The following is a 13,574-nucleotide window of genomic DNA, read 5'->3' on the forward strand; positions in this document are numbered from 1 at the left end:
AAAATTAAAGTTGACATTAACACCATGAAATTGTCAACCTTTAAACTTTTGGTTTGAAATGTCAACCTCAATTTTGACGTATTTGTAGTCGTCATTAAGAATCTTGAAATGAGTACCAACAAGACATATTTTATTTCAATATTAATGAAGTTATGGTCAATTTCCGGTTTGAAATGTCAACGTCAATTTTGACATTTGTAATTTTATCAAAATGTCTTAAAATAAATATGATTTTTCATAAAAAACGAAAATACAAGAAAAAATTTTAAAAATTAAGGTTTGTATTAATATTTAAAAATTATGTTGCTAACTTCATTGTCGTCAACTTCAGGTTTAATATTTTTTATTCTAACTTTTTTTGTTTTTTGAGATAAATGCGTCATGTTTGGACTCATTTGAAAGGTTATTATAAGGATAATAAATACATCAAAATTAAAGTTGACATTAACACCATGAAGTTGTCAACCTTTAAAACCTTTAGTTTGAAATGTCAACCTCAATTTTGACGTATTTGTAGTCGTCATTAAGAATCCTTTGAAATGAGTACCAACACGACATATTTTATTTCAATATTAATGAAGTTGTGGTCAATTTCCGGTTTAAAATGTCAACGTCAATTTTGACATATTCGTAATTTTATCAAAATGTCTTAAAATAAATATAATTTTTCATAAAAAACGAAAATACACAAGAAAAAATCTCAAAAATTAAGGTTAGTATTAATATTTAAAAATTATGTTGCTAACATCATTGTTGCCAACTTCAGGTTTAATATTTTTTATTCTAACTTTTTTGTTTTTCGAGATAAATGCGTCATGTTTGGGCTTATTTGAAAGGTTATTTAATAAGGATTATAAATACATCAAAATTAAAGTTGACTTTAACACCATGAAGTTGTCAACCTTAATTTTTTTTTTAATTTTTTGTATTTGTAGTCGTCATTAAGAATTCTTTGAAATGAGTACCAACACGACATATTTTATTCCAATATTAATGAAGTTGATGTCAATTTTCGGTTTGAAATGTCAACGTCAATTTTGACATACTCGTAATTTTATCAAAATGTCTTACAATAAATACAATTTTTCATAAAAAACGAAAATACAAAAAAAAATTTAAAAATTAAGGTTGGTATTAATATTTAAAAATTATGTTGCTAACTTCAGGTTTAATATTTTTTATTCAAACTTTTTTATTTTTCAAGATAAATGCGTCATGTTTGAGCTCATTTTAAAGGTTATTTAATAAATATTACGAATATAATAATAAAATTAAAGTTGACGTTGACACCTGAAAGTTTTTTTTTAGCCATGCGTCGAAACTCTTTCAAAAAACACCAAAGCCATTTTTATTGAACTAAAACTAGAACTAACACTAACAATTTAACGAGTTATATATTTTTACTGAACTAAAACTATTAAACTATTGTTACTATTATTATTATTAATTAAGTCGTAAGAGATTAGGTGGTGTTTGTGTCAAAAGATGGCGACACAAATTTTTTATACGTCAAATTTAATGATAATGTTTTTATAAAATTAAAATTAATTTCGCATTAAAAATTGTTATATAAGTCCTAATGAATTAAACAAGAACGATTTCTTTTTAAAACAATAAATTTGTTATTAATTAACCAATAAGAGATGAAGTGGTGTTTGTGTCAAAAGATGGCGCTGCACCACAAATTGAATAAATCGAATTTTACCTCAATCTTTAAAAAATCATATCTCAATTTCTAATTAAGATTAAGAGATGAAATTACTTTCATTTTAAAGCTTAATTCTTATAGAATGTTTATGGAAATTTCAATTTTTATAACTTTAATAGTTTAGGAATGCCATTTTATTAAGACGAATTGGTGTTGTATTAACGAAGGTTTGGATATCTTAGAATATCTCGAGAACTTATTATGTTTTCTAATCATTTCCTTAAAGATAAACGATTTATCTTTAATTTAACATAAAAATCATATCTTAATCTGCAAAATTATATACGAAATAAACTTCTTACATACTATAAATATCAACTTAGAAACCTTGATTAATTATAAATAATAAATTCTCAGAATCATAAATGAATAGTAATTATTCAATTAGACAGTGATTACTATATTTTACAACAGACCCATAATTCTTAAGCAACACCTTGTATACATAAACGCAGACATTAACATTATTATTAACATTAAATACTAGAAATTTCTTATAACTTTTTTACTTGGAACCCATTAGCACCAACCAGTTCTTGTTACAACGTTTCTTTTTTAACTCGTTGAAACGACACATCATCAGGCCATAAACTTATCTCAAACTGGAAAACTTTCTGAATTTAACTTTCCCTCTCCGAGTAAGCGAACGACTTCGGTTTCTCCACTTCGCGAACCCCGTTCGCCGGACCAGAAGTTCTTTTGCTCCGTACGCAGGGCCGGAAACAAACTTAGGGAGTTAATAAGTTGCTACGCGGACGTTTCAAAACGAAACGGGAAACGGGCGCTTGTATTTTTTTAACAACGACTTCTTTCAAGAAAGTCCAAGCCGAAAACAAAGAACGAGATTATCTGAGTGTCCCGGTGTCGTTTTAAGAGAGACCACGGAGAAGACATCGCGAACACTTAACGCGATGTTTACACGTGTTCTACCTTCGGCGAGCCTTCTTTCGTACAAACACAGAGCTGCAGATGTTTTCTCGACAAATAACTTTCGGAAATCACCGAGGACGTGTAAATATTGTGAGTACCTCTTAGAAAAGCAAATACGTCGTGTTAAATTTCCTGTTTCTCGCGATAGATGGCGCCAAGAAATTATATCAATGACGTAAAAAAAATCTTTTGACGTTTCAAAACACTCAAAATTTCTCCACAATGTTTAGCTGGTTAGCCAAAGAGAACAAAGACGACCAAGAGGTTTTCGATAATGTCCTCGAAGGCTTGAAGAAGATCTACAAAAACAAGTTGCTACCTTTGGAGGAACACTACATGTTTCACGAGTTTCATTCACCCAAGTTAAACGATGCCGATTTCGATGCGAAACCTCTCATTCTCCTCGTGGGACAGTACTCGACCGGGAAAACGACTTTTATTAAGTATTTATTGGAAAGAGAATTCCCAGGGATGAGGATAGGACCCGAACCGACAACCGATCGTTTTATAGCGGTTATGTATGGAGAAAAAGAAGGTGTAATACCGGGTAACGCTCTTGTGATGGACCCCAAAAAGCAGTTTAGACCACTCTCGAAGTTTGGTAACGCGTTCTTGAACAGATTTCAATGTTCGCTGGTTAAGTCTCCGGTCCTTAAAGGGATCTCCATTATCGACACCCCAGGAATTCTCGCAGGAGAGAAACAACGTATCGATCGAGGTTATGATTTTGCTGGGGTTCTGGAATGGTTTGCAGAACGAGTGGATAGGATCATTTTGCTCTTTGACGCTCACAAGCTTGACATTTCCGATGAATTTCGTAGATCAATCGAAGCTCTTCGGGGACATGATGATAAAATCAGGATAGTTTTAAACAAATCAGATATGATTGATCATCAACAATTAATGAGGGTGTATGGAGCTTTGATGTGGTCTTTAGGGAAGGTTTTTCAAACTCCTGAAGTTGCCAGAGTGTACATAGGATCCTTCTGGGACAACCCACTCAGGTTTGATATTAACCGAAGACTGTTTGAAGATGAGGCTCGCGATCTATTCCGGGATATGAAGAGTCTCCCGAAATACGCCGCTTTACGTAAACTCAACGATCTAATCAAACGAGCTCGTCTTTGTAAAGTTCACGCCCACATCCTATCCGATCTAAAAAAAGAAATGCCAAATTTATTTGGGAAAGATTCGAAAAAGAAGGATTTGATTAAGAATCTCGCACGAGTGTATGAAAAGTTACAAAAAGAACAACAAATTTCTTCGGGGGATTTCCCAGAACTTTGCCGAATGAAAGAAAGCTTGTCTAAACATGATTTTACAAAGTTCCATTCGTTAAAGCCGAAATTAATAGATACGGTTGATACTATGCTTGCTCAAGATATTGCGCAATTAGTAGCGATGATTCCTCAAGAGGCGTTAAAATACGAAGAAGAACATAATTTAACTGGTGGCGTTTTTGAAGTTATTGAAGATAAAGCATCTCCGTTTGGTTATAAAAGAGGTGAAGGAATTGATGCTGGATACGGTGAGATTGAATGGATCGTTGGTAGGGGTAGGGAAAAATACGATGATCTTTTTGAATCATTAAACCCAACCGATGGAAAATTATCCGGTGGTGCTGCTAAAGCCGAAATGGTCAAGTCTAAATTACCCAATGCTGTATTAGGGAAAATATGGAAATTGGCTGACGTCGATAAGGATGGGTTTTTGGATAAGGACGAGTTTGCGCTTGCTCAATACTTGATAAATATTAAAATTGAAGGTTCTGATTTACCAGAAGATTTGCCAATACATTTATGCCCACCATCCAAGAAGAAATATTTACTTGGAGTTTAAAAGAAAAATTATTTAATTGTTTATTTTTTTTTTAATTTAAAAATTGTTCGTTTTCAAAATAGATTTAATTAAAAATTGATTGGATCAAAAAAATAAATTATGCGAATGTTTATTATCTCTTTAATTATAAGGTTAATGTCCTACCATAATAAATCACGATCATTTTTGATCTCACGATGTAACTGTAAATAAGATTTGAATGGAATGGTCTCTTAGAATGTTAAATATCTAGATTAACATTCACGTTTGTCCGAATCTCATCAATATGCTCGCCTTATAATACAAGAAGAAATTAATGAATATAGATCCGAAGTGATTTGGCATCGTCATAAAGAAACTGATTGTGGACGTTCCCTTTTGTCTTTACTAATGAGATACGTCTGATTAACGTGAGTCTGGACCCGTTTTTGTGATTTTACGACCACCTTGAACAAAGAATGCGTTCCTTTATAATTTCGACTGTTTAAATGAAACTCTTTAAATGAATTAAAAATGTAATTAAGGTTGTGTAATTGTAAGTTGTACGAAGAAGAAATTGTAGGAGTTCTAACAGATTATGAGAGTGGCAATTAGGGCCAATTAAGTCTTATTAGCTTGATCCGTTTTTATAAGCGTCCTGTCGGGGTAAAATTGGAACTAAATTTCTGGCGGTTTTGTTAATTATCGGCGTTCGGAAGCCCCGTGGCTTGTGGTGCACGCGATGTTCCGACTGATTGATCAATGTGTTAATTGAGCCAGACAACGGAGCCTTAAATTGTCCGCGAAATTAGCAATGCGGCTGCCGAGGAATTTTCTCAAATCGATTCACATTCACCGAAGATGTCATTAATTTAATCGCCCCTGCGTGTAATAAAGTAGCTTGTATCAACTGAATTATTAAACATCGATTTGAGTTTGACCAAAAGTCCTCTTTTTCTTCCGTTTAAAATTCTTGTAGCATCTCAAAACAATGGCCGGCGCTTTAGCCCCCCGACTGTGAAGGGCTTCCACGAGAAAAGAAAAGGTAGAGAAGACGAAGGAATAGAGTCCCTGGGTTGAGTTTATTTTTATTTGATGCTTTCCGAGTGTCTATTTATTATTTGCCTTGTGTGTGTTTACGGTTTAGTAGGCAGGGGCCCCGAGGTGTGGTCTACGTTTAAAATTCAACGAGGGCTTTTGTCTGTTTCCTTTTGATGTAGAATTACCAGTGGCGTTGATTCGGTGTTTTGATAATAATGAACAGACAGTAAGTAGATAGGCGTATTTCGTTTTATATTCGAATCTCGCCCCGCGTAATTTACGAGTATAAAGATACCAAAAGTGTTTGGAAAAAAAAATTAAAATTCTAAAATACCATCTTGATGTGTATAAAGACGTTTTCCGGTTTTAATTGAAAGACAAACGAGAGTTTCGTTTCAGTTTAAATTGAAGTAGAAATCTTCCAGACGAACACTGCTAACAAAAAGTTAGAACAATTGCACTTTGATCCTTTCCAGTGACTAGGACCAATCAATACGTCAAAGTTAGAGTCGAAACTCGACGAAGAGAGTTACTACGCCAAGAAAGTTTTCCGGGCAGCTGTCTATTGTCCTTAAGTTTAATTCATCAGTTAAGGTCGTAACTGGGACGGACTTTACGGTCCTTGTAAACCCGTTCTTTTTTCCCCAACAAAGCGAACCGCATTGTTTATTTTCACTTCTCCAAAAGAAGATTCGAACGACCGAACGGCGTTTGGATATTGTCTTCACAACGCGCCTGGTTACTTTTCCCCATAACACGATTAAATGTTTACCCGCATAACTCGCGGCAAATCGTCCTAATACAATTAACCGTCGCCGTTAGGTGCGATTTACGCGACGAATTCAATCCAATTAAAACCCGGGAACTCGCCGAGGCGTCATAATAAATATATTGGCGCTTAATCCGGTTTATTTTGCGTTGTTGGTTTGGTTTTGGAAGCGCGACGATCCGTCCGGTTTACGCGAAACAAAGAGGGCTCGGCCGCGGTTTAATTGCGATTTATTGCGTTTTAACTATCGGGGTGTACCGCAGAACGTGACTCGGATGCTGCTGTGTCTGAAACGATCTTTGAATACAATACCATCTGTGCTACAAAAGGAATTTTAGGTTGTTCTCTGTAGGCGATTCGATATGACTCACGTCTTTGTCGCACACAACTGATTCGATACGTTTAAAATTTGTCAACAAAAACTTAACACCCTAAATTTCATTTAAACATTACAAAAGGATTCTCTTACCACGTTACAAATTACTTTCCCGAAGCTGTAAAATATATGGGTATGTATGTGGTTTGCAATATTTCAGGCAACTTCCCTTTGGAAAGGACATAAAATAGCTAACTATGCAAGACTCTTGTAGGGGCTTACCACAGAATGATAGAGTATTCTATAAGACTATAATTGTAAAGGAAAGTGTTTCAGGGTTGGGTTGGGTTGGATCAAACATGGAATCAAATATGTCTTGGTTTAATACACCTTAACACACTTTCTCTCATTGCACCAGGTTCGAGGCAGAAACAAGAATAGCAGAAATAAAGATTGTAAGCTCTATAAAGAAGATTAAAGTGGCAGACATTTTTATATCTGGAGGAAGAAAGACAGCGCCTCCGTCTTTATGGGCTCCCAAAAGACTACCATGATCACGAACGCCCAAGCAAAGAAACAACCCTAAAGAAGAAGAGAAGAGGAAAGGGGAACCTGCCCCCTTCTTCCTGATTCAAGACGATTGCAGAATCGGAACAAGAAGAAGAGAAATTCGTCCCCCTCGTCCAGGTACATAGAAAATTTTATACATTTCAAAAAGTAATAGATTCATTTGTATTCCACAACGTTGAAACGTCTTGGATAAAGATGGGGACGCCAAGGGAAGGTTAAGGAAGGTTGGATATGTTAGAAGAGAGAAAGTAGTTGTTTCAAGGTAACCTTACTAAGAATATACTTTTCCGTTTCGGATAAGGAAAAGAAGGACAGTTTTTAGTGGCTAGTTAGAGGCTAGAACACTGCCATACTTTCGGCCGAAGTACAGAAGTTCCCCCTCTGCATCAAATAAAGGGGTTAAGTTGGTTAAGATTTGGTTTGGTTGGGTTGGGTTGCCTTTACTTTGGTTGGGTTGGGTTGGGTTAGAAGAGATGTATAGACGTTGGCAGGAAAGGTGGGAGAGATATCAAGGATGGGCGAAGCACTTCATAAACGATGTTAAGAAATGGCAGAAACAGGAACCTAACAGCAATTCCTATGCAACCCAGGTAATCTTAGGCCATGGAATATTCGGACAATACCTGAATAAGATGTGTGTTGGTACGGATGTGATGCGCACGATTTGAGCTGCTAACAAGGAGTACAGAAATAAAGATAGGAAGAAGAATTAGAATAGAAAGTATACATGAAGTATTGATAGAGGCGAGAGAAAGTGAGGGAGAAAGTGATGGACCTTATAACTAAGATAATGAAGGAGAAAGAAGTGGAGGAGAAATGAAGAGAAACTTCATCCAATAAGAGTAGAAGAAAAGGTTACTCGACATGACTGGTAAAGGGCGTGTCATGGAAAGAAGAGCAGCAATAAGGGACATCCCCTCCTGTCCACACGAATGCCATGACAGCTTCCCCTCATGACTTCCCTTCTATGAATTAAAAAAGTAATAATTCAGAAAATTAATGCATTCCTATGTCCACATATATGCTGAAGAAAACGAGAGACTGTAGGCGTAACCAAGCAGAAGATGAAGTAGGGTAGGGGGAAGACAAAAGTGAAGGTGATGTGAAGACGTGAGAGATGAGCAGAGGAAAAAGATGAAAATACTCAACATCTGCAGTCGCAGACAAAGATGAGGAAAATGTCAAAAAGAAGTATCCTATGCCGACAACATGGCTATCGTGGTCATCGGTATTGATAGAGACCTGAAATGAGGAAGCCATAAGTTTTGAACGAGTGACGAAAAGAATTTGAAAATTTGGAGATCTCTATACTCTGTTTTTAAACCAGGAGGAGTAAACGCGAAAGTCAGATTTACACTAGGAAAAATCACCAGAAAATATCACTAGATATTTTGGCGGTAAATTTAAATTAATACTTAATTATTATTATTTATTTATTTACTTATTATTGTATTTATTTTCGTTTGTTATCGTCAACACTAAACATACAAATTAACATTGAAGTTATGAGTGTATTTATTTCAAAATATAATAAAGAAGGGTTTAAGAACACAAAATTTACAATAATGACACGAAACTGTCGAATTGTCAATAACCTAACCTTCAAATTCAAAATTGCCTGTGTGTGAACCTTCCTCGCATTCAACCAATCACGTGCAAGGTCAATCTGGTGACAAATTTAAAATACTCCTCCTGGGTTAAAAACAGAGTATAATTGCCAAAGAAAACTTCAAGGTATAATTAATGTTTGTAAACAAAACTAACCTTACCTCACATTCCTTCACGCTATAATTGACATTACAAAAGAAAACTTCACGCTATAATTGCCATTACTAATTGCCAAAGAATACTTCATGGTATAATTAATGTTTGTAAACAAAACTAACCTTACCTCACATTCCTTCACGCTATAATTGACATTACAAAAGAAAACTTCACGCTATAATTGCCATTACAAATTGCCAAAGAATACTTCATGGTATAATTAATGTTTGTAAACAAAACTAACCTTACCGAACATTCCTTCACGCTATAATTGACATTACAAAAGAAAACTTCACGCTATAATTGCCATTACTAATTGCCAAAGAATACTTCATGGTATAATTAATGTTTGTAAACAAAACTAACCTTACCGAACATTCCTTCACGCTATAATTGACATTACAAAAGAAAACTTCACGCTATAATTGCCATTACTAATTGCCAAAGAATACTTCATGGTATAATTAATGTTTGTAAACAAAACTAACCTTACCTAACATTCAGCTTCTGACGACACAGGGCTAAACCCGAAACTTAAAAATATACAACTTAGCGCTGAATAACAATTAAAACTAGAACTAACACTTGCACTAGAACTATACTCTGTTTTTAAACCAGGAGGAGTAAACGCGAAAGTCAGATTTACACTGGAAAAAATCACCAGAAAATATCACTAGATATTTTGGCGGTAAATTTAAATTAATAATTATTATTTATTTATTTACTTATTATTGTATTTATTTTCGTTTGTTATCGTCAACACTATACATACAAATTAACATTGAAGTTATGAGTGTATTTATTTCAAAATATAATAAAAAAGGGTTTAAGAACACAAAATATACAATAATGACACGAAACTGTCGAATTATCAATTACCTAACCTTCAAATTCAAAATTGCCTGTGTGTGAACCTTCCTCGCATTCAACCAATCACGTGCAAGGTCAATCTGGTGACAAATTTAAAATACTCCTCCTGGTTTAAAAACAGAGTATAAAGGGTCATAAAAACTACATTCTTAGATAGTTTTGCACTTCCATGCAATGTGGAGTTTTTTTAGAGGATCACCACTCCTACATTTTAAGTCAGTTGCAATTTAAACCGACGAATTGTCGTTATTGGAGTGACGAAAATGCACATTTAATAAGATATGGGCGGTATTATGGGAAAGAATGTAATTGGTCCATTTTTTATTAATGAAAATTTGGATGGAGAGAGATATCTGCAACTGTTAGAAAATCAAGTGGTTCCAAGTGTACGTGCTGTATGCCCTAACGGTTGAAATTGTATTCCGTCGGTATGAGCTCCGTTTTAATTTCAATCAGGTGATTTAGACATGGGTCCTTGAGGAACCAAGGATGATTGGGCGAAGGGAGGGCCTCAACTAAAAAGAGGAGCCCTAGCCTGGTACACCGATGCTTCAAAGACAGTAAGATCTGGAGTAGGCATGGGCATCAGTGGACCAAATAGCCACATCAAATTGCCCCTCAGCTCGGACTTAACAATTTTCCAAGCAGAAGCTTTTGCTATAAACTTCTGCACCGCTTTGAACCTACTGAAGGGACAAAAAGGTGCATCCATAAACATTTTCACAGACAGTCGGGCCGCCTTAACGGCAATTCAGAGAGTGTACCAACAACCTGAGAGAACTCGCTAGGGGCAATGATGTTACCCTATGGTTGGTTCCAGGTCACAGCAACATTGAGGGCAATGAGAAGGCCGACAAGCTGGCCAAAGAGGCAGCAAACACGCCCTTCATTGGACCCCAACCTGGATGTGGACTACAAAAAAGCCACCTAAAACAAATAATCAACAACTGGGAGGATTCAAAGATAGCCTTGCGCTGGAAAGAACTTCCAGGTCACAGACAAGCGAAGAGTATGATAACTCCGTCGCAAAACAAAACCAAAGAGGTTCTATGTCTCAGCAAAGGGGATCTAAGAACGCTCTCAGGCTACCTGACCGGCCATGTGCCCCTAAAATACCACCTCTTCCACATTGGACAAGCTGAGGATCAAACTTGTCGACTATGCAACGACGAGTCAGAAACTGCTGAACATATACTGTGCATTGCGTCGCCAGAGGCCGTCTAAGGCACAACGTCTTCGGTAAAACTCCCCTGTTACCTACCGACATAAACGTTCAAGACCTCAGGACAATACTAAGGTTCATTAAGGATCTACATTTGCCCTAAACCTTTGGAGGGCTAAAGTTACAATAGATCTTATAGGTCGCGGTAACGAGAGGGGCCGCTCTCCTCAGCCCGGCAGCAATAATAATAATAATAATAATGCCCTAACGGTATTGACAATAAGTGGTTCCAACAAGATGGTGGTCCTCCACATTTTAGTCGTGCAGTCCGAGACTTTTTAAGCCGTATGTTTCCAAACCATTGGATTGGTAGTAGAGGTGAAATTGAGTGGCCACCACGATCTCCTGAACTAGCATCACTCGATTTTTTCTTTTGGGGATTTCTGAAAAGTAGAGTGTATGCAACAAAACCAGAATCAATAGGATGTATCAGGATGCTAAAGATAGAACTTTTTTAAAGATAGAAAAATAACATAGCAACCTCATGCTACATGGGAGATGACGAAGTATATCCAATACAAAGAGGAATTCCCCAAAGTTCAGTATGGGCTTATAACTTATGACGAAACTTTATTTAATATATTATACATATCAAAGAAATGAATAAAATCTTTATTGACTACTGTATTATGTTAAAACAAGTCGATTTGCATGTGTTGACAGGAAGTAACTGTACGTTCGTCAAAACAGAGTCCATTATTAAGATTACAAATCTCTCATTAACGGTACGTGATGTTTGCGGGTCCGTTTAAACCCAGCTTTCAATTATACGGACGTAAACAGGCGTCGGACGCAACTGTCGCAGTAGATAGAAACGAGCGAATGTCAGATTTGCATGGACTGTATTTCTGGAATAATCGTACACCGCCAGTTCGAACCTAACTTTGCATATAGAGAGGAGATAGTTCGTTTAAAATGCGCGCCGTTCGCATAACAGTACAGATGCAACATTAAAATTTCGCCTGTCGTTTCTGTTGGATTTATCACTTCTTTTTCGTAACTTTTTATTTTAGTTATTCGTTGAATTTTAAGCAACACCACCTGTAAGGCAATAACATTGAGTTTGCGAATGAAGTTTGTAACTAGAAAGTACGGACGAACAAGCTAATTGTACGTAACGGAATTATGGTAATTGGATTGCAGGTGAATTTTGTTGCATCCGGTCTCGCAACGCGCTCTCCGATGATATGTTTACGCTTGCGCATTGCGTATTTATGGTTGGTGGTAGATAATTATCATTCGGCGGGGACCGGACGGAAAATTAATCGCGAGTAATGTCAGCGAAAGAGGGTTTCCGCTTATTTTTAAACTGACGATGCCAATTAAAATGCCAGTTAGAGTCGCGGGCGTGGAGTGAGGCGAAATCGAGTCTTTCCCACTCGGCACACGTTCCTACTTAAAATAAGCCTCTGACTCAAAGGTGGCGGCGGTTCGCAGAAGTGCTTCGCTCTTCAAACGCGAGTGCCACTCCAAGTCACGGTGGTCGACGTGCGGAGAGACTAAGCTGCCGAAACTAATTATTTTTTTTTTACAACTATGCTAAAACGGGGAGTTACAGTGCTTATCTGATCCAATTTAAATTGGGTTTTAACGTTACCCGCTTTTTAATAATTGAATTTTTTTCGAGCGCGAGCTACAAGGGGGTTGAGTGCATAAATGAAATATTGGATTTACTAAATTGAAATGTTACAAAGGTTTATCAGATTTTATTCATCCTCTTTTTATCGTTTTTGAAAAATGTCACTGAATAGAGGTGAATGATTTTGTTGTATGTAGGGTATTCCAATTTTAAAGGGAGATGCACATCATTTTGTATATTTGCGTTTGCCAATTTTAAATCTAAACAGAATATGAGGAAGAAAGATCTAGGATCTAAAGTTGTCAAAAAGAAATTTTTCAGCCCACAATGTATTTAATACGCTCCTGATATCAGGAAGCACAATCATGCCAAGGCATCACCTCTCTATGTATTCTCTCATTTTGTATTCCTTTAATTTCCTTGACCAAAACCACGAAGACTTTCAAGCAAATTTCTTATAGATAGTTATCATGTTGTGGCACCTCGGCTTTATGATACGAAGTTATAGATCTTTTTGACTCTAATGAACCTTAGTATTGTCCTGAGGTCTTGAACCTTTATGTCGGTAGGTAACAGGGGAGTTTCACCGAAGACGTTGTTGTTAGACGGCCTCTGGCGACGCAATTGCACAGTATATGTTCAGCAGTTTCTGACTCGTCGTTGCATAGTCAACAAGTTTGATCCTCAGCTTGTCCAATGTGGAAGAGGTGGTATTTTAGGGGCACATGGCCGGTCAGGTAGCCTGAGAGCGTTCTTAGATCCCCTTCGCTGAGGCATAAAACCTCTTTGGTTTTGTTTTGCGACGGAGTTATCATACTCTTCGCTTGTCTGTGACCTGGAAGTTCTTTCCAGCGTAATGCTATCTTTGAAGCCTCCCAGTTGTTGATTATTTGTTTTAGGTGGCTTTTTTGTAGTCCACATCCAGGTTGGGGTCCAATGAAGGGCGTGTTTGCTGCCTCTTTGGCCAGCTTGTCGGCCTTCTCATTGCCCTCAATGTTGCTGTGACCT

General features: G+C 36.5%; 1 protein-coding gene and 1 pseudogene across 4 annotated transcripts in view; one reads left to right on the plus strand and one right to left on the minus strand.

Moving 5' to 3' along the window:
* The window catches only part of LOC111414292 (netrin receptor UNC5C), a 130,869-nt gene that overhangs the window by 45,384 nt on the left and 71,911 nt on the right, over positions 1 to 13,574 (minus strand). The gene's annotated exons all lie outside the window — the stretch shown is intronic.
* Positions 2,806 to 4,587, plus strand: LOC111414294 (EH domain-containing protein 1 pseudogene; annotated as a pseudogene).

The sequence above is a fragment of the Onthophagus taurus genome, chromosome 6, assembly GCF_036711975.1.
Source record: "Onthophagus taurus isolate NC chromosome 6, IU_Otau_3.0, whole genome shotgun sequence".
In the NCBI taxonomy this organism is placed as follows: domain Eukaryota; kingdom Metazoa; phylum Arthropoda; class Insecta; order Coleoptera; family Scarabaeidae; genus Onthophagus; species Onthophagus taurus.